The following is a 26,966-nucleotide window of genomic DNA, read 5'->3' as shown; positions in this document are numbered from 1 at the left end:
GACTATATTACTGTTGTAGTACAGCATAAATATGTAGTACAGCATAAATATGTTGTAGTACATATTGCCCTAAGTTAAGCCTCTATTTACTGTGCTAAAGCTACCAGGAAATTGAGCTCAGGTTAATTTAGTGACCTTGAGAGTTCATCTTGAGAAGAAGAGTTGTTATTCCCCAAAGTAGCTAATCATCCACTCCAAATACAATTTCTTACAACTAGCAAGCTAAATTAGACTCTGCACTCAGCCATCGAGAAATACAAGTTTGAGAGGAGAACTGTTGAAAAGGGATTGCTCCATTAAACTCTTTATCTAGGAGTGGATTTGTACAATTTAAGGAGAACATTGGAAACCCACAAATCTCCAATGGATTTGCTCTTAACCCTATCTGATGACCACCATTTGACTCTGGTAACCCACTGCTTTTAGAAGAGTCAAGAGTTATTCAACTTTTTCTTTTTGTTTGGAGTTCACCCAAAATCATCAAGCTGAGTGGAAGAAATTTTAATGACTACAACTCAATATGAGAATTGCAAGAATCCAGAAGCTTTCATAAGTTCAGTAAGTATTGCTGATGAACTGTATAAAGTGAGATCTATCTGAGGCTGGCCTATGGTTCTTGTTAATGAGACAAAACAGCAACAAGGCAATTAACTGTCTGAGAAGTTTAGAGTTTTTTTGAATAGTCATTGCATGTGTTGCCTCCATCCCTCAAAGGAAGTTACTGTAAAGTTAAAGTTTTTCCTCTAACTATCAAACCGTCAACTTGTGGCAATAGATTTAGTAATTTCGCTCTCTAAATCATCTTCAATGCAGTGTCTATGAGTTCACTACTAGGCCTCAAATGCCAGCAGAGGTCAAAGACTGAAGGAAAGAAAGTTTCAAGGTGGCAAATGGTTTTTCAAAAAATAAGTAATGTTTTCATAAATGATGATAATAGTGGCTGAAAATTTTACAAATTAATCAGTAAATTCATCATTGAACAGTTATTGCCTATAATGTATAAGAAAAGGCATAATATGATGGATTGCAATTGGACTCTCTTATTTGCAGCTAATAAAGAGTGGCCTTTACCTTTACAAATACATGAAATGACTTCAACAGAAAACAATTTATTCTTGTACTTTTATAGTGATAAATGCATACAAAGTGATATGACCTCTGCAAAGGTCTATTGTCCACAAGTTTGCTTATCTGACTCATATGACATTTTAAATCTGTAGAAAGGGTGTTGTGGAGATGATCTGCAGTGCTCTTTGCTTTTGCTATGATGGAAACATGAAGTGTGAGATGGACCACTAAGCTTCTGGATGGATGGTCTTAGTAGATTTTCACACTGAATAACCTAATTCCACAAAGTAATAATTGCATGGCTTATAAGCTTCCTGGTGCTCTCCTCTCTCATCCTCTTGGAAGATCTAGTCAAATTGATGACCACAGCATGAAGAGAGTCTGGAAGCATGTGCTTTGATTGGTTTAGTTGATTAAAGTGTTGAATCAAAAGAACCATGTGAGATACTGGAAAAGGAAATGGCAGATATCTGGTTTTATTACTAACCTATGTTTTGCATTGATCTCGTATTCTCTTTTCTATCAAAGCAAAAAGAAAAGTATTTGAAAAAAACTTCTGTCAATAGAAGACAACTCATTTATTGTTGTTTATTGAAGCTGCAGATCATGAATTTTAAGGAACTTTATTTAATGATTCTGAAAGACTTATAATGGGTAGTCTTTGTGTGATAAAATTTGAAACAAGGGTTCTTCAAAACAAACAGAGAGTAGTAATCTGTTCATTTAATCTTAACTGTAACTAGCAATTTGATGTATTATGTTACTTTTTATTAGGAAATTTAGGCTATGTTTTGTGCCTGAGTAATTATTTCTGTATGCACTGAGTGCATATTCTTTATATAATTCTAAAGACAAAACTAAACATGAAGATACAATACTCAAAGTGAAAGTAACAACAACAAGACTATTTGACGTGTGCTACCTCCACGGTACAGAAATTCATGATAGAACAGCCTTTCCATTGACTGCAACATTGGATACTCAACATGTAGCTTTATTTTGGACCTTTTCGATGTTTGTCTCCCACCTTGTACATCTTCCGTCTTTAAAAAAAACTGACCAGTGCCTTGTTGGACTATGAGTTCAGCCAAACATGTGAGGGGGAACAAAGGAACAACTTTGATGATTAATGTCATTTGTCATTTAACATAAATTTGCAGCACCAATTCAGGCTATAGCACAGAAGATCAACGTCAGTAGCTCCATCCAAAAATCTAATTATACGTGACACATATGGGTAGTTGGAAATAGTGGAGCACACACTGAAGGTCATGATTGGAAAGGGATAGTTTAAGATAAGAGTCTCCAGTAATTGGTGCTCGAGGAGAGAGGAGGAGCCACCCTTACTTCCTCTATTGGAAAAGGTCCTTACAATTGTTCATCAACTTTGAGGAACACTCCAAGTAAGTCCTTGAAAGATAAATATCACTTTATTCACTTTGTAGATCAATTATCAAAGCTCGTACATTGTCACAGTACCACTGCCATAATACCAACACATGTTTCCTCATGCCACCTGAGTTGTAGCTGACTTCTTCAGTGCTGGAATCAAATTCCAAAAGAATGTGCATCAATTTAGGGAGGAAACTGTAATACTAATGATAGACCTATCACCTGAGGCATAGTCAAGTCACTTGTGCATGAAAAAGTATATAGGTGTAACATTCTTGTGTTATAGATGAACCATAAATGATATTGATGCATTTACAAGTGCAGGTGAAAATTGGCTAATAAAGGATGAAAAAAGATGAAAAGGAATGAAAAACAATGTGAAAAGATTAATCCTCAAGTGAGCATTAATCTCACTGTCTCCCATTGTGTATAAGTGTACATCAGTCTTATCAGTGGTAAGTATCTTAATACCTTGTGGTTCTATATGGTGTTCATGACATGTGTCCGGGTATTAGAGTCATAAGTATCTTTATTTCAGTGTCCCAAGTAGACACCCATGTGTTTATGGGTCAAGAGTCTGAATTTCTGTATAAATCAGTCAAATCAAATATCACTATTAATGTCCAGACAACCTTAACACAATATCTACTTATATGATGTAATAATATACAACATACATCTAACCCAAATGGTGGAACACTAAATGAGGCCAATGCCAGAATATCCATGTAATAAACCAAGCATACTTTGCCATTTGTACCTCTCTTTGGACACATATTCATAATACCTATAATGACATGATATTGTTCTCAATTAAGCTCAGTGAATAAAGCTAACATCACTATACAGCACCTGTAATAAAATGGCATTCCTGGTGGATTGGTCTAAATCTGCATTACAGTGTGCTGGCCTGTATTTACAAGGCCATACAAAGCCACCTTGCACTATTGCAGCACCGTGCACTTTTGTTGCTCCCGACCGCCATCAGTGTACTTTCCCATCCATGGAGGGAAGCTGGCACAGGTATATGGCAGGGAGGTTAGTGTGGTGATTTGTGGCAGTGGCTGCAGGAGCTGCAGGGTGCTTTATTTGTGTCTGGGTGCAACTTGGTACCTTTAGGCCCACTGTGGCACAATCTTCCCAGCTGCGGCCTTCCCAGCTGCAAGGGGGGACTCTTGTAGCTCAACAGGGGGAACAAGGGTATTGGCTGATAATTGTGCACTGTGGCAGATAAGTGAACTTGTAGCCTGGACCAAACCTAGCAAATCTAGCAATTTAGTAGATTCCATCAAGTGAGCAAGCAGGCCAAAAATTGCTGACCAGACATTATCTGGCACTCCCTGCCATCACTTGCCATCTTCTTGCTTCCTTCAGCCTTCTTTTGCCATTGTCTGCTAGCTTTGCTGTCTCTGACATCTTCTGTGTTTCTGGCTTGTGTGGGTGGAGGTAGCAGCACCAAGACCAGGGGAGGAGGTAGGTGGACAGTTGTTGTGGACAGTTGCTGTTTCTTTACTGGGATGTTCCTCTAACTCTTCCTCTCACATCTATTGATAGAATGTTGCAGAGAGTGATGGGAGTTATCTCCATGGAAATAGAACATACTGAGAGGAGATTGTTCGTGGGCTCTGGACTCTCACAAGTTTTGGTGCCAAATGTGAGCTGTTCTCTGCATTCCACCTGCAATATGTCTACGGCTGATCATCAGTCTGATCATCTGGCTGTACCTTCCGATCATGCTGGAAGAGGGATCTTGATCTCTAATCTACCTCAATACCCTTGTGTTATTGAGACATCCCCCGAGGCAAGTCCCCAGCCATCGGTGGCGGCCTCGGCGGCAGGCTCGAGTTTCCATTTGACATCTATTCAAGGTTCCAAGGTCACCTCAAAGCATTCTAAAAAACCCTCTGCAATTGATGGGCCAGCTACTGTTCCCTTTGGGTTGCTCAATTAAAGGAGGACTGTATCTCTGTTTAAAAATTTCCTGCTGCTGAACTGTCCTCCATTCTTGATCAATTGCAAATGATTGAAAAAGTGTTTAGGGATTTCGTGCCAGAGCAATCTTATGCTTCCATGGCCTTAAACACTGCCCCTCGGGATATCCAGCTGGCTGTGTCTGACCAGTTATCTTCCTTAGTTCCTATGGTTCCTGCTGTGCAAGATGGCATGACAGTGAATAGCCTACTATCTGCCCCTTCCTCTACACACAGTATGCAGTCCGCAGCTCATTTACTACCCCATAGCTCAGGTGGGAAGTTGGGCGGTCAAGAGTCCACCATAGGCAGTAAGAACAATACGAGCAAGGCACCTAGGCCCAGACCGCCCCTGGTAGAAGTCCATTTCAGAGACACCCGGTATTTGATTTACCACCAGACTAATGCCCCTGTCTTAGGTTCTTGCAGGAGATCTATAATTGCACGGTTGTCAGAGTAAGGCCCAGAGTCAGCTTATCAACAAAGTATTGGACTGGCTGGTGAGAAACCGAAACGTTCCCCTTTCTCAATCTAATATCAATGGCAAGGATGCTTGCCCTGGCGACTGTGTGGTCATCAATTTCAGGTCTCCTGATTTAGTGGAATGTTTATTACTGGACCAGCTTAGTAGACAGGTGGGTTCCTTAGGCATTGATTTGCTTCCACTGGGTCACCTTTTACAAACCCCATGACTTCTGTAGGAGTGCACCCCATAACAGCGTAAATGCACACGGATTGTTCATGCACTGGTTTATGCTCCCAAGGACCTTGCATGTGCAAAAGATATATTTGGTTTCTCCACTTTTAATCGCTTTGATGTCCTTGCTGATGTTGATTGACAAACTTCCCCAGTGAAGTTCCATAGACATGTTCCAACCGAGGAACTGTACTGAAAGGGCTGAGGAGCTGAGAATACACTGAGGGTTTTTAAGAGGCTATCTTTTGTACCAGGGAACAGGTCCCCTGATGCCACTACGATTGGGCGAAATACGTTAGAGGCATTGAGGTGTTATCCAGCCATGAGACCTCTTATAGCAGCAAGAAACCATAGGCAGAGGGGTTTGTCTGAGTCAGAGTTAACCGCTCAGTCACCTATACCCACAGGGGACCCAAATAATTCATCTCCCACAGCCAGAATGCCATTGCCTTAGTCTAGGTCCAATCCTGTTATCTGAAAACTGGCCTCTCCTATTAATGTATTCCCCTGCTCTAGTCCTCTTTTAAACAGAGGTGGGAGGGAAGAACCCGTCACTGCAGATGTATTAGCCTCACCTAAAGCAGACCCCCTTTCAACCCCCTAGCAACAGGCAAGGGGAGACCATTGGGGGAACTAACTATGTGGGTGTAGTCAGTCCAAACCTGCAAGGTGGAGGAACTTTTAATTTCCTCCCTGGACATCTTATGTATCTTCCTGATTTCCCACAATTCATCCTGTACAGTTATAATGTGAACACTAGACCTGTAGCTCAAAAAAGAATTTCTTCAAATTTAGAGTTGCTAAGCACAAATCTGACATCTGCTCTGGCTAAAGTTTGGAAACTAGAAAGGAGACTTCAACTGTGATTTGAACTCCTAGTGGACATTTAATGGCTTTAACCCAAGAGACAGAGTATGGTCCGTCCCAGTGTAATTAATTCCTCCAGTTAAGAAATGGGTCTCACTCACCCTTCAAATCAGTGCATTAACAATAAATCAGAGCTTACAAGCCTGTTATGGCAGAACTGCCTCTGATAGGAAAGGTAAACATACTTTTAATTGCTCCCATAGCACCAATCTCATTGACTATATTCTGGTAGATTTGCAGGTTTGGTCTAATTTTTTCAACAAGGTAGTTCTCTCAAGAATAGTGATCACCATGCACTCTCCAGAGCAGTGGTTTTCAAACTTTTTAATGCTGCACCCGACCTAGTGAAATAATAAAAATCACCAGTGCCCCCCTCAGAATTTTTCAAAGTTATTTTAAAAAGATGGCAGTGTTTAAAATGAAATTAATTGTTTTCTGCTTAAAAAGCATATTTATCTGGATAATGCTTCTTTTGCCCAGAGCATGGCACCCCCCTTGAGATCACTTGAGGCCACCCTAGGGGGGCCCACCCCCCCCCAGTTTGAAGAACCCTGCTCTAGAGTTATAGCTCTCCCACTCTGTGACATGGCAGCCAGCTCCCCCAATCCTTTTGATAGAAGACTGAGGCCAACTAACAATATGGGTAGTGTTAAATTGTGTCATATGGCTCACTCTAAGGAGCTGGTGGGAGTAGTGCACAGCAGGAAGGCCTACTATGCCTTGCAGGGCAGGTAGACTCTAGTGATATTCAGGAGAAGATTTGTGACGGTCACACCAGAACGTTTGAAGAGCTTCGTAGAATTGTTTTGTGGAAACCAAAAAGGCTGTAGGGAGGCAGTCTCCCCCCACCTGGTTAAATCTTTCCTGCAAGGTGGCTGGGGCTTTTTAGATGCAAGCCACCAAGCACCACAGTAGGAATGAGATAAAAACTACAAGGATTGCATATAAAGGGACATATACCATGCTAAAAGGGAGTGGGAGCTTGCGAAGTGGGAAAGGCTTTTAGATGCTGTGCGAAAGGGAGATCAGTGGACTTTCTGAAACTTGGGGGCATATTTATACTCTGTTTACGCCGGAATTGCTTTGTTTTTTTTGACGCAATTCCGACGCAAAACTAACTCCATATTTATACTTTGGCGTTAGACGCGTCTAGCGCCAAAGTCCATGGACTTTGCGTCATTTTTTAGCGTGGACACCTACTTTGCGTTAATGACATGCAAGGTAGGCGTTCCCGTCTAAAAAATTGACTCCGAGGCATGTGCGCCGTATTTACACTCCCGGACAAAATTCACGCCCGGGAGTGGGCGGGTCAAAAAAAATGACGTACGGACGGTTTTGCGCCGTTTTTTTGTGCCTGGAAAAGGCAGGCGTTAAGGGACCTGTGGACTCGGAAGGAACCCAGAGGTGCCCTCCCATGCCCCCAGGGACACCCCCTGTCACGCTTGCCCACCCCAGGAGGACACCCAAGGCTGGAGGGACCCATCCCAGGGACATTAAGGTAAGTTCCGGTAAGTATATATATATTTTTTTTTTTGTGGCATAGGGGGGCCTGATTTGTGCCCCCCTACATGCCACTATGCCCAATGACCATGCTCAGGGGACAGAAGTCCCCTGGGCATGGCCATTGGGCAAGGGGGCATGACTCCTGTCTTTGCTAAGACAGGAGTCATTTCTATGGGGTTTGGGAGTCGAAAAAAATGGCGCAAATCGGGTTGAGGCGAAAAATTTGCCTCAGCCTGACTTGCCCCATTTTTTGACGCCCAAGCTCCATATCCCCCTACGCCGGCGCTGCCTGGTGTACGTCGTTTTTTTCCACGCACACCAGGCAGCGCCGGCGGCTAACGCCGGCTAACGTCATTGATTAAATACGGCGCCCGCATGGTGCTTCAGAATGGCGTTAGCCGGTGCTAATTTTTTTGACGCAAAACTGCGTTAGCGCAGTTTTGCGTCAAAAAGTATAAATATGGCCCTTGGTGTCAGCAGGTCCTGCTGAGGGATTTCACATTGTGGACACCAAGGGGTCACACATTTTCAAGCTTGTACTCTGTAGTTGGAGAGACAAGCTTCCTTTCAGTAGTTACCAGTTGTGATACCTTAGAGGACCTGAGATATATGCATGACAGAGAGGAGCCTTCTAGTATTGCATTACAAGATATTAAATCTGTGATTCTTAAGATCATCCCTAACAAGGCTCCATGCCCTGACAAAATCCAATGTGACCTCTGTCACAGCAAGATGGATGTCTGGGGTCCTTATTTTACAGTTCTCTTAATGCAATATTGAACGCGGCTCCCATTCAGCCTACTTGGCTGGGGGTTGAAATTGTTCCCTTTTACAAAAAGGGCTGTCCATCACTTCTGTCTAATTACAGGCCTAAAATTCTCATTGACTGTTCTCAGAAGGTATTCAGCAGGATTCTCCTAGGAAGGTTACAAAAATGGCTAGCTGCTGAGGAAGTGCCCCTCCCCCAATTGGCTGGGTTTAAGAACAGCGTCAGCACACTGGATCAGGTATTCTACCTTTTTTGGAAAACAGTGGTTCTGGGAGGTGGGAGGTGGTATGTAGTGTTGGTAGCTCTACGATCTCTGCCTTTGACCTATTCCTGAGGCTCACGCTCTGGCAGGTGTTGACTGATATAGGTGTGTCTATATATTTATTGGTCGATTTCATAAGACTTCATAGGCTTCATTCCGTCCAGGTGAGGTGTGGTCGACTACACGAGCTGACAGACCGCTTTTACATCACAAACGTAGTCAGACAAGGTTGTGTTTTAGCCTTTACCCTTTTTACAATTTTTGTTTACTATCTGATTTACCATTTGAATGGGTGTGAGGGAGATTCCCCAAGTTTCGCAGGCATCAAGGTTCACACCCTGATATGGATGATACTTTATTTATACCCAAATCACCCAGGTGGTTGCAGAGGATTCTAGACAGCTTTGACATCTTTTGCAGTAAGAGGGACCTGGAATCCACATCTCAAAAACAAAATACGTGGGTCCAAATTTCAGAAGGGTCTACCACCACCTAACGCCACATTAGCATCCTTTTTTTATGCTAATGTAGCATTAGGTTGGAAAAACGCCACGCCAAATTTACAAAGTGGTTCAAGGCATGCAGTGCATCACTTTGTAAACCCTTGCAGCACATTATGCCTGCTCCAGGCATAATGTATGCAAGGGGGTGTTCTTCAGTTAGAGGGCCCAGAAAAATGGTGCAGTGGAATCTATGAGATTCCACCTCGCTATTTTTCTTGTCATTTTTAACACTGGCTCAGTGCAGGCTTTAAAATGAGTCACATCATTGTTTATCATGGGCCTCTATGTAATTTGCAGGATTAGCACCAACAGTTTTGGTGCTAATCCTTCAAAGTACCACAATAGCATCAGAAACTATGATGCTACTGATCCTAACGTATGCCATGGTGCGCCACATCATTAATGCGGTGAACACATGGTGCCATTAGGGGGGCGCTATGGGGCGCAATGGGGCGCAAAAAAAGTGGTGCTTCATGCAATGAAGCACCACTTTTCTTAAATTTGGCCATGGTTTTCAACTCGTGCCGCACGACCAGATCCAATTCGTGGCTTAAAGGCTCCTCATTTGAGCGTGTGCATACTTTTGAGCATTTAGGATTGATTCTCACTGAGCAGTTGGACTGGTGTAGTCATATTGATAGGTGCAGACTTAAACTCGAGCAACAGACAGGGGGTTGTTAAATGTGCAGAGTAGCTCCAAATTCCACCCAATTTCATCCGCTCTGCAAATCTACAAACAGCAAGCTATGGTGGCTGCCGTTTAAGGGGTGGAGCTTTGATGTCATAAGGACGCAGTGGCTCTTACTCTAATGGACAACCAGTTCCAGCACTAGCTGACAGGCCTCCTAGTTAGCACCTCCTTGCTTCCACTCAGGCTAGATATGGATATCCAGCCAATCTCAGAAGGGATTGGGTTGAGACCAATCTTCTAGCGGAGGAGGCTCTGGCCTACACCCGAGCCTATAGCGTATCGCCAGGGGCAGGAAGAAATCATGGGCCAGCCAAGATCTGGTAATATCCCGTGAATAACACACACTAGAGAGACTCTGCGAAAGTTGGGCTATGCGGTTTTGTGGTATGATCCAATGACCACCGGGTCCATTAGTAAGAACACCATCAAAGCCAATTATGGTCAAAACACAATGGCCGTAATGCAGACACAACCCTCCTTCGGACCCCTGTCTGATTCTTTCCTTCTGGTGAAGGATGAGTTTAAGGCAGAACGATTCCTTGACAAGATTGAACCTGCGCTAACTAGGAAACTTTGGGGCATTTTTATACTCTTTTTGCACCAAATTAGTGTCATTTTATTTACTCTAATTTGGTGCAAAACTAACTCTTTATTTATATTTTGGTACTAGACCCATCTAGCGCCAAATTTATGAAGTTAAAGTCATTTTTTGGAAGTGGAAACCTACCTTGCCTTAATGAGATGCAAGGTAGGCGTTCACGTGCAAAAAATTACTCTATGGCCTTAACGCCATATTTATACTCTTGTGCAAAAATGATGCACGGGAGGGAGGAGGTATAAACAAATTGGGCAAAGCTAGCTTTGCCCCATTTTTTAACACCTGGGTCAGGGCAGGCATTAGGGGACTTGTGGGCCTATTTCCATGGTAGAACACCATGGAATAAGCCCACAGGTGCCCTCCCCAGGCCCCAAGGACACCCCCACCCACACCAAAGGTACAGCGGAGGATGAGGGACCCCATTCCAGGTAAGTACAGGTAAGTAGAGGTAAGTACAGGTAAGTGCAATTGGGAGTCCTGAAATGCCCCCCCTACATGGCACTGGGTGCAATGGCCATTGGGGTGTTGGGCATGACTTCTGTCTTTTCTAAGACAGAAGTCATGTGGTATGGACGGTTTTGCGCAAGAAAATGATTCTCGGCAGGTTAGAGTCATTTTATTTTAATCTAAACTACCTAACCTCATATCTTGGTGCAAAAACCCCTTCTTCCCTACTTCCAGCCCTACCCGACTGAAGTCATTTTTTTGCCGCTAGCCTACTCTTTGCACCGGCTTGCACCATCCATAAATATGGTGCCTGGCTGGTACACAGAAATGGTGCAAGCCGGTGCTAAACTTTTTGATGCAAAACTGAGTTGGTGCAGTTTTGCTCCAAAAAGTATAAATCAGGGACTTTTTCTCTAGTTTGATTGTGGTACCCTCTCGTTCTCCTTCACCTCAGAGTGAGTATGGCCTCATGAGCAAGACATGGTGGGCATATCCTTCTTGTGGTGCCAGTAAGGAAACTGTGAAGCATGCATTGTTTTCTGCCCCACCTGTGAGAAGAGGAGGAAAAATGGATACTCCCAATATGTTGATTTTTAGGGGCCAAACAACATGTTGTGGTCCTTCGTATATTGAGATACGACACTAGTCAAAGCATTGTCTTTGCTGTCTCCCAACACCCCCTAATGATTAAGAGGACTAGGTGCATGATGTCCAAGTCCAACATTAGTTCTGACACCAAAAAAAGCATAGGTGTTACTGTTCTTTGTTCCCCCTCATGCACCAGAACTTTGAGACTTGTTGTCCAAGACTGTATCTGAACATTATGAAAGCATTGGGTATTTTCAGAAACTTCTGCTGTCCCTCGTGCACTGGCATTTTGAGAAATTGTGCATGAAGAGTTTATTTTTTCATTTGTTGTGACACGTTTTATTGAGTTCAAGGATGCTTTGGCTGTATTTATTTTATCAAAAGTTTTATTTAAATAGGTTTTATCAATCTATCTGGAGTAGGTTTCTTTTTTTAAATTTATTTATTTATGCATTTATGTTAACAACATACAACAGACGAACAGAAGAGCCCCCTCTACCCACGCAGCATTAAATCAAGGCAGTTACCACCACATTGAATCACCAGGTCTCCCAACGCACCGACTGTGCTGCATGTTTCTGAAGGTTCTCTAGATTCAATCAGATAGAGTCCGGTAACAATATCAAATGTCCATGCACATGCAGCCTACAGCCGAACAGTCTCAGCAAGCCGCCGAGCCCAAGGGCAGGCCCCTAAACACATGTAGCAGAAAGGGAAAAACAAAAAACCAAGAGGAAAGAAGGAAGGAAAGGCCGGGAGGAGCAATCAGCACCCTCAGCAATCATTGCAGTCCACTACAGTCCATAGAAGCGAGGACAGCACTCAATATATCAGGATACAAGCCCTCAAAATAGACTATTCAGACAGATGCATATTCAAGATAGGATCGAAGGGGCACCAAGATATCACGTGGCCTGGAGCCAACCGGTGTCAGCTCCCAATAATTCGATAATTGCTCCTGGCAAAATGCTGCATCTCGCAGCCAATCTGAGACTTGAGGAGACCGGTCCCGGCCCCAACAAATTGCCACCCTGTGCTTAGCCAACAACAACAGCATGCCAACCAAGCGCCGCACTGTTGACTGTACTCCGCTCACCCCACCCAGCAGCGCCATTATGGGAGACGGAGAAAACTCTAGCCCAATCATCTCAGTAAGCACACAGAAAACCTCCCTCCAAGAGGCATACACTTCCGCACAATTCCACGCCAAGTGTATAAAATCAGCGGCAGGGGTCTGGCATCTTACACAGGCATCATCCGCTCGCAGCCCCATAATGCACAAACTTCGAGGAGAGTAATATAAGCGGTGCAGAAACTTAAAGTGCACAAGGCAGAGCCTGTAATTGGGCGACAACTCCTTCATATGCGCAAAGCACGCCCTCCAAACATCATCTGCACTGCCCTCCCCCACATCTTCCTCCCACTTCATCCTTGCAGTCAGCCCCGACCACCCCGCTCCTGCACACAGCCATACAATTTTGTGATAAGCTTCTTCAGCGACTGCGCACTCCACAACACATCCAATGCGCGGCAAGTCGGCAGAGTCGCAGGCAGGCTGGGGTACCGTGCACTCAGCTTAGCACATATCCGCAACACATATAAGCGGAGCAGCGCATTGGCAGGTCCATCCCCCAGGAGCTCCCCCGGGGACATCAATCTACCATCGACAAACCAATCTTCGAGGGAAATCAAATCGAAGGTCCTGTGGAAATTCCTCAGCTGCGAATCAAAAAACATCGCCTCATCCCCCACAGCCGCCACATACATAGACGGCGCAAAAGGCACACTCGTCCAAGAACGCTTCAGCGAGATCGACCGGGCCCGGACTGTGGAGGCCATCGTATCTACACCACGAGGCCGAGCCCCTGGCTAGGCTACCCAGCACTCGCTCAAGGCCGTCAGGCCACACCGCATCACTCTCCGGGACCAGATGTGGCAAATAACTAATTGCTCTGATCCAATAATACGCAAAGTGGGCCTACGCACAGTAATAATAAAGCTCCAGATAAGGAGCCGCAAGTCCTCCTAACTCAAATGGTAACACTAATGTTCTCCAGGCAATGCGAGGCTGATCCCCCGCCCGGACCAGACGAATCAGCGCAGATCGGAGTCGCTGCAAAAAAACAGCTGTAAGCACCTGCGGGAAATTAATGAACAAGTACAGAAATTTAGGCAATACAAGCATCTTTGCCACTGCAATCCGCCCGGTCAGAGACAGTGGCAAAGAGCGCCATGCTGCAATTCTGTCCTCTAGCCAAGACATAGCTTTACCGTAATTGGCAAGCCAGAGCGTCTCAACATAGCAGCTCAGCCAAAGTCCCAAATATTTAACAGGCCCATCCGCCCACGTAATAAGATAACGGGACCGGCATATTGCCGTTCCAGATGAAAGAGGCAGTACGACAAACTTAGACCAATTTATCACCACAACAGAGATTCCCCCGAACCTGACAATCTCATCTAATAACGCTTCCAAGTTGCACGCAGGATCCCGTACATACAGCGCAACGTCATCAGCATACATGGATATCAGAATCGATCTCTGACAAAACGGTAGCCCCCGCACACCATGGTGCTGTCGCAAATAGGCCACCAGCGGCTCCATCGCAATCGCAAAAAGCAACGGCGACAGTGGGCACCCCTGCCTGGTTCCGTGCGCCACCGCAAAGGGCTACGACACACACCCATTCATCCGTAAGCGAGCCACTGGCTGCGAGTATAACAAACGTATCCAGTTCCCAAAGCGCCTGCTCCTTCCCACTCTCTCAAGAAGCGCAAACAGATATTGCCACAGCAATGAATCAAACGCCTTTGTAGCGTCTAGAAACACCGCCACAGCCACGTCGTCAACGACGACTGAACCAGCAACGGCAAAAAATGTGCGCAGATTATGTGCTGTAGACCGTCCCGGAATAAACCCTGACTGATCCGGCAGCACCAGTTTCGTCATGAGCGGCTGCAACCGTGCCGCAATCATTTTTGCCAATATTTTGTGGTCTATGTTAATCATCGAGAGAGGGCGGTACGAATCGCAACTAAATGCAGCCTTCCCAGACTTAAGAACCGTAACAATGAGCGTCTTGGGGAGGGAAGCCGGAAGGACTCCATTCTGTAGAGCCTCCTCATACATCTCTAGCAAATAGGGTGCCAAAATGTCAGCATATTCTTTATAAAACGCCGGGGACAGCCCGTCCAAACCAGGGGCCTTATCTCCAGGAAGGCTTTGAATCGCAGCTTTAACCTCTTCCTCAGTAAAGGGAGCATTAAAATATTCCCTATGTGCTCTGTCAAACCAAAGGAGACTAATCTCAGAAAAATATCGCTGAATCACCTCCTCAGGCACTGCAGAAGGAGCAGAGTAAAGATCTTGAAAAAATGTGGTGAAAACCCTCAGAACTTCAGCCGTACCGTTACCCGCTCCCCTCCAAAATCTTCCATTTCAGTCACGTAGCTGCTGGCCTGCGGAGTAAATTCGCCAAGGTGCACCCAGCTCTGTCACCCTCTCCGTAACGCCTGGCCCGTTCAAATTTCCCTAAAAAATGCAGTTCTCTCAGAGGCGCTTCTTCATATGAGGAGACTGCAGCCCTCAAGGCCGCCAATGAATCACCAGACCAGTCCTGCACTAGCCGAGCCTCCAGGTCTGCTATTCAAGCCTCCAGCTCAGCCAACTCACGGCACAGTGTACGCCACACCCGTTTTGCTTTGAAATACATATCCCGCGCACAACTACCTTAAAGGCCTCCCACAGCGTACCAGCCGATTGCACTGTGCCCGCATTCTGTTCAAAATATAGAGCAATGTCGCAGCGTAACTCCTCACGAAACAGTTCATCTCTAAGTGCCCGAGCGGCAACCTCCACATACAAGCCTGAGCAGGCCCACCAGGTACCTCCAGCTCTATTTGCACCGGGGAGTGATCAGACAGCGTGCGAGCCAAATGATCAGCCGATCAGGTCCATAAAGCCACATTGCGCTAGCCTATCCAGCGGTCAACGCGTGACCAACTATTATGCACATAATTAACACAAGTACCCTCCCGATCCGCAGGGTGCCTCATCCGCCACAGGTCCACCAACGATGCATCTTCCATAATCGCAGACAAAACACGAGCAGCAGCAGTATGCTGCACCTGGGCCGCACTTTTTCTATCCAGAAGGGGGTCGAGTGTCACATTAAAGTTCCCCCCCCAAAGCACAGTTCCTCCCCTCAGCGACTCAGTCAGTCGCCAGACCTCACTAAAAAACTCAGGATCATCCGAATTAGGTCCGTACACCGAAATGAGGCGACCCGGCCTGTCCAATAGCAATCCACTGAGCAAAACATACCGCCCCAAAGGATCAACAATAACCCTACGAGTACGCCACTGTAGCCCCTTGCGTATCAAAATTGCTACGCCTCTAGCATAGCGTGAATAACAGAGCCGTGACATTCCCCAATCCACCCCGCCTTTAAATAATGCAGAGTTGTCTCCACTAGGTGCGTCTCCTGCAACATGCATGTATCCATATTCTGCCACTTGACATACGCCGACATAAGACGCACCTTCCGTCTGTCATTCAAGCCTCGCACATTCCATGTTAGACAGCGAATCAGAGCCACTCCCACTGGTGTCATCCCCGCCTCCCACCAGACCTATAACGCAGTACTGCCACTCCTCCATCCCGGCCAACCTCTCGCAACCACAGAACATAATAAGAAGAACATAAAAAAACATAGTACAACAGCTCCAGAATCCCCCCAACCCCCACCCACACAGACCCCCCAATCGGGTCGAATCCAAGGCCCTTCCACCAGAAAACACAGCTACCCAAATATGCAAAGAAAAGGGACTCATCCAGAGGGCGGAGACCTAACCACCCAACCCGTCCAATAGCAGGACAGGGAAGGGCGGGCATGGGGCCCAGCAAAAAGGAGTGTCTTCAGGACAAAAGGCACAAAAAAAGCCCCACAGCAGAATGCAGTGGCACATACAACCGCCAGATAATGTCTATACCAGTCAGCCATTACCACTTAGGGACTCCCACTCTACAGCACGATCATCCGCGGGTGCTGCCTCAAACTTCTGAGAAAGAGACTTGGCATACCTCGCCGCCAGCTTCGGATCCGTAAAAAATTGAAGAGTCCCACCATGTTGCACTTTTAGCTTTGCCGGGAATATGAGAGAGAACCTAGCAGCCGTTTGGGCCAGAGAGCGCTTCGCCAGCAAGAATGCCCTACGGGCAGCCTGCATGCCAGGGGTATTGTCTGGAAAAAAACTCAGTTCAGTATTTTAATAGATCACCGAGCGGTGCTCCCTGGCCAGTCGCAGAATCGTATCTCGATCCCGATAATTCAGGAGCCGAATAATGATGGGGTGCGGGGGATTCCAAGGGGAGGCCGTGGTCCTAACCATCTATGCAATCTCTCCACAACCAACAGATGGGATAACTGGCCGGGGAAAAGGTCAGAGAGCATTCCCTCCACAAAATCCTCCATTCTACCCATATCGGTGGACTCAGGGAGCCCAATCAGCCTAAGATTACTCCGGCACGACCAGACCTTCAAATCCTCATTTTTAGCCCGGATGACCTCCATCACCCTCCCATGCGCAGCAACTGTTCACGCTCATCTCGCCACGTATCCTCCAGCCCGGAGGTGCGCGCCTCCAGCTGATCAAGGCGGGAGTCATGATCGTCCACCCGAGTCTTGATTCGATCAAGCTGCTCCGTCACATGATCCAGCTTCCCATCTATGCCAGCCAGGCTAGTCATCAAGTCCAGAAACATAGCCTTGACCGACCCATCCGAAGGCCCCTCTTCCGTCACCAGCTCCTCAGATTGAGCAGCTGGAGTTCCCCACTTCCGCCGGCCCCCCTCAAATGAGAGCTTCGCTTGTCTGTGCTCTGCCTTCCCCATCACGCAGTCAGCAGGCCGTCAATGGGCACACGCAACCAATATCCGTAAGTATCTGGGCAAGGAAACCAGCTATGCCGTCCACCACCACAGAATTCACCAGGATCTCCACTAATCAGCTCTATCCAGCACCATCAGCTCCGGTCAACCTCTAAAATGTCCAGCACCAGGCCAGGCCACTTCACCAAAGGCAGAAGGTCAGAGCTCTACTGCGCCATCCTCCGATCCCACACCAGTGTCCTCCACAGTCGGTCCCCTCCTCCACCACCACCGCCAGCCAGTCTAGCCGCAGCCGCGCAAACCCAGGCCCTCGCCGCAATCCTCCTCCTTCCATTGCTCACCGGGCATTAACTGCGTCATCCAGGCCGCACAGCAGACTCCATACCACATGCAGTCCCACAACAGTTACAGCAAGGAGACACTGCAGCCCCAATGTCCTCCAGCGACCAGGCCCAGGGCACCAAGGGCCAAATCGCACCAATCTGCAGCTCCACGCACCGCACTGCACCAATCCAGTCCAGCCAACAGTGTACCGGCAGCCGGCTGCCGAGTCAAGCAGCATCAGCCGGGGGCCGCGGTCCGACCCGACCGCCGAACAGCCCCCCGGCCCTCCCAGGTACCAATAAGCATCAGCCGCGTCTGCGGCCACAAACATTACTGCCTCTGACCCCAAAAAAGGGCCCTTAGGCCGGCAGCGCTCGAAGCAGTCCGCGCGGCCGCTCCAGCATCCAGGCCGCGCGGGCACAGGCCCCTGAAGCACGTCAGCGAGCCACAGGCACAGCGGAGAAAAAGCAACGAAGCACTGGGGGGGCGCGGTCCAAGCCGACCACCGATCGGGCACCCCGGTGTATTCCTCAGGTGAGTGCCTGCCCAACAGAGATTCCGTGTCCTTTCCGGGCCGGCACGAGTCGGCCCAGCATCGAGAGCCGGGGCCAAGGAGCACGTCGCGCCACGAGGCAGCCGGCCCGCCGCCTCTATCCTGGGTGCCACTACAAGTTCAGCCACTTCAGCTGCAGGGGGGGAATGACACCAACGCTAGGCGCCCCCCCCGCTGCCTCGTTACCCAGCCAGCTCTGTCCTGACGGGAGAAATGTGCGGAACGGGCCCCAGCCGAAGCAGAGCCTCACAGAGTGCCGGACATCTTGCTGGCTGGCTAGCTCCGCCCCATCAATCTATCTGGAGTATGTTGGTTGATTTTAATGTCTTAACAATTTTATATTTGGTCTCATTGTTCTTTCATGGCTTTTAGCCAAAATAAAGATTTGGAAGCAAAATATGTCCCCCTTTCATGCAATACTCTGTGTGAAGGGGGTGTTCCATGGGGGTTGTTGTGGGTGTTTCCACGTAACACCTGTTGGACTTTTGCTTATGCAGGGTCATCCCCAGTCTTTTTTCGCCTCCTGCCTCCTATTTTTTTCTGACATGTTGCTGTTGGCTTTTCAACTCTGAGCACTTTACCACTGCTAACCAGTGCTAAAGTGCATATGCTCTCCTGTTTAAATTGTAGGTAAGCGGTTTATCCATGATTGGCATATTTGAATTACTAGTAAGTCCCTAGTAAGGTGCACTAGAGGTGCCAGGGCCTGTAAATCAAATGCTACTAGTGGGCCTGCAGCACTGGTTGTGCCACCCACATAAGTAGCTCTGTAATCATGTCTCAGACCTGCCACTGCAGTGTCTGTATGTGTAATTTTACACTGTAAATTCGACTTGGCAAGTGTACCCACTTGCCAGGCCTAAACCTTCCCTTTCTTTACATGTAAGGCACCCCTAAGGTAGGCCCTAGGTAGCCCCAAGGGCAGGGTGCAGTGTATGGATAAGGTAGGACATATAGTAATGTGGTTTATATGTCCTGACAGTGAAATACTGCCAATTTCGTTTTCACTGTTGCAAGGTCTGTCTCTCTCTCATAGGATAATATGGGGGCTACCTTTAAATATGATTAAAGTGTAGATTCCCCTAGAGAGTAGATGGACATGTGGAGTTTGGGATCCCTGAACTCACAATTTAAAAATACATCTTTTAGTAAAGTTGATTTTGAGATTGTGCGTTTGGAAATGCCACTTTTAGAAAGTGAGCATTTTCTTGCTTAAACCATTCTGTGACTTTGCCTTGTTTGTGGATTCCCTGTCTGGGTCAGTTTGACAGCTGGGTTGTTTTTCACCTCACACCAGACAGTGACACAAAGGGAGCTGGGGTGTGATCTGCATTTCCTGATTAGCTATCTCTGCTAGGAGGGAGGGGTGGAGTGGTCACTCTCATCTGAAAGGACTGTGCCTGCCTCTGACAATGCTGTCTCCAGCCCCCTGGTGTGTGTCTGAGGCCTTGCCTGGGCAAGGCAGGATTTCACAAGAAGGTGTGAGTCCCCTTTGAAGAAAGGTGACTTCAAAGACTAAAATGGGTATAAGAAGGGCACCCAAACTTACAAACTTTAGAAACACTTCTGGAACCAAGAGGAACCTCTGCCTGGAGAAGAGCTGATAGCTGAGGAAAACGTGCTGCCCTGCCTGTGACTGTGCTTTGTGGAGCTTTCCTGCAGTGCTGCTTCTGTCAGAGTAAGAGGGCAAAGACTGGACTTTGTGTGCCTTCCATCTTGAAGAAGAAATCTCCAAGGGCTTGATGTAGAGCTTGCCTCCTGTTGTTGAAGTCTCAGGGATAGCAAAGACTTCTTCCTGCCAGCACCTGGAGTCTCTGGAGAGACCCCTACTCTGCTCTGTGGTGCCCTTCCAGTTCCTGGGACCCTGAAAGGAGAGGCTGGCAGCCTAAGGACAAAAATACACGCACCGAGCGCCGTGCGGAGAAAAGATCGACGCGAATCCGATCGCGGATGAGAAAACGACGCGACGCCGGTTCCGCAGCTGAGAAACGACGCCGCAGGAAACGCGACCGAAAAACCGACGCCCGGAGCAGGAGAAACGTCGCGCAGCATCGCTGACGGAGGCTGAGAGATCGCACCCTGCGCCGCGGGACTTTCGGATCGTCGTGTGGCTGGCTTTTTCAACACGCACCGCCGTGCCGAGTTGTTTTCGACGCACACAGCCGTGCAGGGTTACTTTCGACGCACACCGCCCGTGCGGGGTTATTTTTGACGCAAACCAGGTACATTTTCACGCTAGCAGCGCTAGTGTGGTGTTACAACTACCTAAAGACTCTTTTTATTTTAAACCTTTAAAAAATCATAACTTGACTTGTGTATGTTGGATTTTTGTCGTTTTGGTCTTGTTTTGTCTAGATAAATATTTCCTATTTTTCTAAACTGGTGTTGTGTCATTTTGTAGTGTTTTCATTAAGTTACTGTGTGTGTTGGTACAAATACTTTACGCCCAGCACTCTGAGGTTAAGCCTACTGCTCTGCCAAGCTACCAAGGGGGTAAGCAGGGGTTAGCTGAGGGTGATTCTCTTTTATCCTAACTAGAGTGAGGGTCCTTGCTTGAACAGGGGGTAACCTGACTGTCAACCAAAGACCCCATTTCTAACATTGGTGACCAGCGGTCGGGATTGGACTTGTATTTGTACTTGACATACAGTAATTAAGTGTACACTGCTGTTTTGATCTCAGACCACTACGTGACCACATACTACTTGTTTGGTGATCTTTTGATTTTTCTCTTAAGGACTCTTTTTATTCTACTTCCATGATTTTGCTGATCCCTTGACTGATTCTTTTTACTTCATTGGGAAATTATTTTTTCTGCCTTTGGAACTTTGCACTTGTGACCATCATGTCTCAATCTGGAGATGCAACAGCTGGAGCTGTGTTTGAAATGGAGAAACTGAAGGAGGACTCAGTTGCTCAATTGAAACAGTTCCTTAAAGATCTTGACTGTCCCACTGAGAGCTCCACCAGGGAGGGGGAGCTGCAACAGGCACAGAGGGCCTGGGTGACAATCAAGAAGGCTGGAAGGCACACAGAGGAGGAGAATATGGGGGGGGAAGTGCAGGGGATACACAGTGGTGTAGTGGAGGAACCTGTTACGCCTGGGGGGAGGGTCGCCAGGAGGGATGGCAGGGTGTCACCCAAGGGTCTGACTCCTGAAGAGTTACAGGACAGACAGGCAGAGAGGGAGTACCAATGGGAGCTGAAAAAGCTCGATTGGGAGCTGGAAGAAAGGAGGAGGAACTTAGAGATTAAAAAAATGATTTATGCTTACGAGCTTAAATTGAAAGAGCTGGAAGTCATGAGGGCTGAGTCCAGCTGGAATGGTGGCAGCAACAATTGTATATCCAGTGATGCTGCAGAAGTGCACATGCCCAGAGAGGTGGTGCCCTACTTGAAGGAGGGAGTTAACACACGCCAGGAGGTTCAGGGGTATGAGGTAGCTCCAGTGATGCACAGGGTCCCTGAGGTGGATTGGGGAACTGGCATGGGGAGTCATATTCCTACTGGTGGGAGGGACACTCTACTGACTCTAGTTGAGAGTGACAGGGAGAGGGGTTCCCCCCAGGTAGAAGTCCTGGTTATGGAGTGTGAAGACATCCCAGAAGAGTGTGGGTTGAGTGTCAGGGACAGTCAGGTACTGTCTCACCAGTCTCAGGAGGGTGATGTGGGGTGCTTTGTCAAAGCAGAGTCACTGGATGGTTGGGTGAAGGGTACTTTGGTTAATTCATGTGAGGGGCTGAGTGATGTAATTGCTGGAAAGCATATGTCTAGTCCTTATTTTCCAGAGCTATGCCAACACCAGGTGGAGTGTGAGTTCTCTGACCCCAGGGAGCTTACAATGGAGGCAGACTTCTGGGTGAGTACCAGAGAGTCTGAAGAGGCATTTGGGGGTGCTCCTGAGAGGAGTGGTCTAGGTAGTTCCCAACCAGGTGAGGTAGGGAAGGATTGTAGTGTCCCAGGTAGGTCCCAGAGTAGTGGGATGGGTGAGGGACCCCATGTCCAGTCTCAGAGGAGAGGGAATGGGGATGGGTTGAGGCCCAAGGTGCCCGAGATCCGGTCCCAGGTCCAGGAGGGTTCCCTGCGGGAACACCAGGAGGGGAGCCTAGCCTGTACCATAAGGCCATCTGTTGAGGGAGACCCCACAGTGTCAGGAGAACTTGGGGGGGCGGCTGTAGCCAGCGTCCCACCAGTTCTGGTGTCTGGCAGTACCACTCCTAGTGAGGGGGTGCAGAAGTCCAGACAGAGGGTTGAGAGGGGGTTGCGGACCCCAGTGGAGAACCTGGAGGGTCAGGGGTCAGCTCTGAGAGCAGAGCCCCCCATGAATGACCTTGGTGAGACCATTTCTGGGTTGGGGGGAATCCAGACTCTGTCAGATGGGCAGAGGTCAGGGGACCTGCGCCAGCCAGACTCTTGTGTGGCCCTTCGGGACAGTGTGTCCCTTGAGGGGGGTAAGTGGGCCCCCCTGGAAGTCCTGGTGTGCCAGGCAATGGTTCAACCGCAGGGTGGTGACTCTGGGTTGAATGATCAGGTTCAGGGGGTAAACTCTGACCTGATGGGGGGTAAGTGTGCTCCCAAGGAAGTCCTGGTGTGCCAGGCAGTGGTTCAACCGCAGGGTGGTGACCCTAGGTTGGATGACCAGGTTCAGAGGGTAAACTCTGACCTGGTAGGGGGTAGGTATGCCCCCCAGGAAGTCCTGGTTTGCCAGGCAGTGATCCAGTCTGTGGGTACAGACCCTGGATTGGGAGGCCAGGTTAAGGGTGTCCCCCCTGACCTGGAGGAAGGGGCTACTGCTAACAGTGCCCCTACCATGTTGTCTTCTGGGGGGGCCACTCCTAGTTGGGTGGTTCAGGACCCCAGAAGAGAGGGCAGGGGGAGGGAAGCCTCACCCCTGGCCCTAGTCCAACCTGAAGGTACAGACCCCAGGTTGGAGGATCAGTTGCAGGTTAACATCCCTGCACTGATGGAAGAATTGGGCAGGACTGCTTCTACAAGCACCCTGACAGTTTTTGACTCTGGGGGTGCCGCTTCTGCAGGGAGGGTACAGAGCCCCAGAGGAGAGGACCAGGGTCAGGTTAACATCCCTGACCTGGTGGAAGAGAGAGTGGTCAAAGGGTGCCAGGCACCTGGGGCTACCACCCCCCACTCTCCACAGTCACAGTGGTTAGAGAGGCCTGAGGTCGGGCTTTCATCCCTGACAGTTGTCTGGGGCCACTGTGGCTTGCTGTCCTGGTGGACAGAGTTGCCCCTGGGGGGGGGAGGACGAGAGTCACACCCCGGGGGTGGAGTGGGCAACACCACTGTGTTGGCCCTGGTGGTACTATCTGCCCATTGCAATACATCTGTGAGCAAAGTAAAGTTAGGTGTTGCACAGATGGTGTCTGTAGATGTGGAGAAGGGTTCCCCATGGGTTAGCTTAGTGGGCCCTGAGAGTATGGACAGAGGGATCCAACTGGAGTCAGGAAGGCGTAGAACTGGAACATGCCCCTGCTGTTGTGGGCCTGGGTCCCTGTTCTATCGCCCCAATCAGGGAAGTACATCAAGGTATTGATTGTTCTCCCCTGGCTTTAGGCTGGTAGGGGGTCGTGTTGGACTTTTGCTTATGCAGGGTCATCCCCAGTCTTTTTTTGCCTCCTGCCTCCTATTTTTTTCTGACATGTTGCTGTTGGCTTTTCAACTCTGAGCACTTTACCACTGCTAACCAGTGCTAAAGTGCATATGCTCTCCTGTTTAAATTGTAGGTAAGTGGTTTATCCATGATTGGCATATTTGAATTACTAGTAAGTCCCTAGTAAGGTGCACTAGAGGTGCCAGGGCCTGTAAATCAAATGCTACTAGTGGGCCTGCAGCACTGGTTGTGCCACCCACATAAGTAGCTCTGTAATCATGTCTCAGACCTGCCACTGCAGTGTCTGTATGTGTAATTTTACACTGTAAATTCGACTTGGCAAGTGTACCCACTTGCCAGGCCTAAACCTTCCCTTTCTTTACATGTAAGGCACCCCTAAGGTAGGCCCTAGGTAGCCCCAAGGGCAGGGTGCAGTGTATGGATAAGGTAGGACATATAGTAATGTGGTTTATATGTCCTGACAGTGAAATACTGCCAATTTCGTTTTCACTGTTGCAAGGTCTGTCTCTCTCTCATAGGATAATATGGGGGCTACCTTTAAATATGATTAAAGTGTAGATTCCCCTAGAGAGTAGATGGACATGTGGAGTTTGGGATCCCTGAACTCACAATTTAAAAATACATCTTTTAGTAAAGTTGATTTTGAGATTGTGCGTTTGGAAATGCCACTTTTAGAAAGTGAGCATTTTCTTGCTTAAACCATTCTGTGACTTTGCCTTGTTTGTGGATTCCCTGTCTGGGTCAGTTTGACAGCTGGGTTGTTTTTCACCTCACACCAGACAGTGACACAAAGGGAGCTGGGGTGTGATCTGCATTTCCTGATTAGCTATCTCTGCTAGGAGGGAGGGGTGGAGTGGTCACTCTCATCTGAAAGGACTGTGGCTGCCTCTGACAATGCTGTCTCCAGCCCCCTGGTGTGTGTCTGAGGCCTTGCCTGGGCAAGGCAGGATTTCACAAGAAGGTGTGAGTCCCCTTTGAAGAAAGGTGACTTCAAAGACTAAAATGGGTATAAGAAGGGCACCCAAACTTACAAACTTTAGAAACACTTCTGGAACCAAGAGGAACCTCTGCCTGGAGAAGAGCTGATAGCTGAGGAAAACGTGCTGCCCTGCCTGTGACTGTGCTTTGTGGAGCTTTCCTGCAGTGCTGCTTCTGCCAGAGTAAGAGGGCAAAGACTGGACTTTGTGTGCCTTCCATCTTGAAGAAGAAATCTCCAAGGGCTTGATGTAGAGCTTGCCTCCTGTTGTTGAAGTCTCAGGGATAGCAAAGACTTCTTCCTGCCAGCACCTGGAGTCTCTGGAGAGACCCCTACTCTGCTCTGTGGTGCCCTTCCAGTTCCTGGGACCCTGAAAGGAGAGGCTGGCAGCCTAAGGACAAAAATACACGCACTGAGCGCCGTGCGGAGAAAAGATCGACGCGAATCCGATCGCGGATGAGAAAACGACGCGACGCCGGTTCCGCAGCTGAGAAACGACGCCGCAGGAAACGCGACCGAAAAACCGACGCCCGGAGCAGGAGAAACGACGCGCAGCATCGCTGACGGAGGCTGAGAGATCGCACCCTGCGCCGCGGGACTTTCGGATCGTCGTGTGGCTGGCTTTTTCAACACGCACCGCCGTGCCGAGTTGTTTTCGACGCACACAGCCGTGCAGGGTTACTTTCGACGCACACCGCCCGTGCGGGGTTATTTTTGACGCAAACCAGGTACATTTTCACGCTAGCAGCGCTAGTGTGGTGTTACAACTACCTAAAGACTCTTTTTATTTTAAACCTTTAAAAAATCATAACTTGACTTGTGTATGTTGGATTTTTGTCGTTTTGGTCTTGTTTTGTCTAGATAAATATTTCCTATTTTTCTAAACTGGTGTTGTGTCATTTTGTAGTGTTTTCATTAAGTTACTGTGTGTGTTGGTACAAATACTTTACGCCCAGCACTCTGAGGTTAAGCCTACTGCTCTGCCAAGCTACCAAGGGGGTAAGCAGGGGTTAGCTGAGGGTGATTCTCTTTTATCCTAACTAGAGTGAGGGTCCTTGCTTGAACAGGGGGTAACCTGACTGTCAACCAAAGACCCCATTTCTAACAACACCCATGGAATCTGATGCATTCTCAGAAGTACAAGGCTGAAATGTGTCATATTCCTACGCCACCCAGGGGTGATGTAAATTTGGTGCAACATGGAGAAATCGCTTCATTTCTCATTGTTTTTCCGCTTTCCTTGTGTGATGCATTCTGCAGCACACATAGAAGGAGGAAAATGCCATTAATGATTGTTTATGTGCAGGAAAGTGTCCTTCCCTCAACACAGGCACCCTTGCACAATGGTGCAAGGGTGACGCCATTTGCACAAGGCTGCCAATTGTGCACCATCACATAGGAAAGAACAGGGTGTGTCGTATTGTTGTAAATATGATGTATCCCTGCACTTTCCTCCTGACGCAGCAAGGTACAGCACCATGCAGTGTCATTTTTTTTGTAAATATGGGCCTAACTGTCTAAAATCAGGAAACCGTATAAAAGCTGATTTGTGTGTTCTTTCTGGACACACCAAGACCCATATTTACAAAAAAATGATAAAGAATGGCTTGCTGGCACTGAGCTGTATCATTAGGAAAATGCAGGGATGGGTCATATTTACAGCACTATAACACATCCCTGTAGTTTCAGCACACTTGTCTGCCTTGGGTCTATGCAGGCAACCTTGTACCATAGTGCAAGGGTGCCTGCTTTGCAGGGATGATTGTTTGTGTGTAGGAAGAGACACCATACTGAGTATAAACAATCATTAATGGTGTTTTTCTCCTTCTATGTGTGCTGCAGAATGCACCACTTTTCACCATTCCTGGAGTGGCATAGGAATCTGATGCATTCCCAGCTTTGTAAATCTGTAAATGAGTCATATTCTATGAGTGTTGTGTGGGAACACCCACAGCAAAACCCATGGAATGCCCCTTTCACGCAGAGTTATGCATGAAAGGGGACCATATTTACAAGGCCATGAAAAGCCACACAAGGTGGCTTTGTGTGGCCTTCTAAATATGGGGCAGCACACTATGCCACTAGAGCATCAAAAAAAAGTAACACTCAAGTCACGCCAAGGGCTTGTAAGTAAGCCCCCAGATATCTAGCTAAGTGAACACTAGCTGAGCATTTTCTAAAATGTCTAATAATTAACTGCAACTAAAACATCAATCAAAACCTCCCTAGACAGCAGTTA

This window comes from Pleurodeles waltl, chromosome 10 (genome assembly GCF_031143425.1).
Source record: "Pleurodeles waltl isolate 20211129_DDA chromosome 10, aPleWal1.hap1.20221129, whole genome shotgun sequence".
Lineage (NCBI taxonomy): Eukaryota > Metazoa > Chordata > Amphibia > Caudata > Salamandridae > Pleurodeles > Pleurodeles waltl.
The sequence above is the reverse complement of the archived record's forward strand: the minus strand, read 5'-3'. Positions refer to the sequence as shown.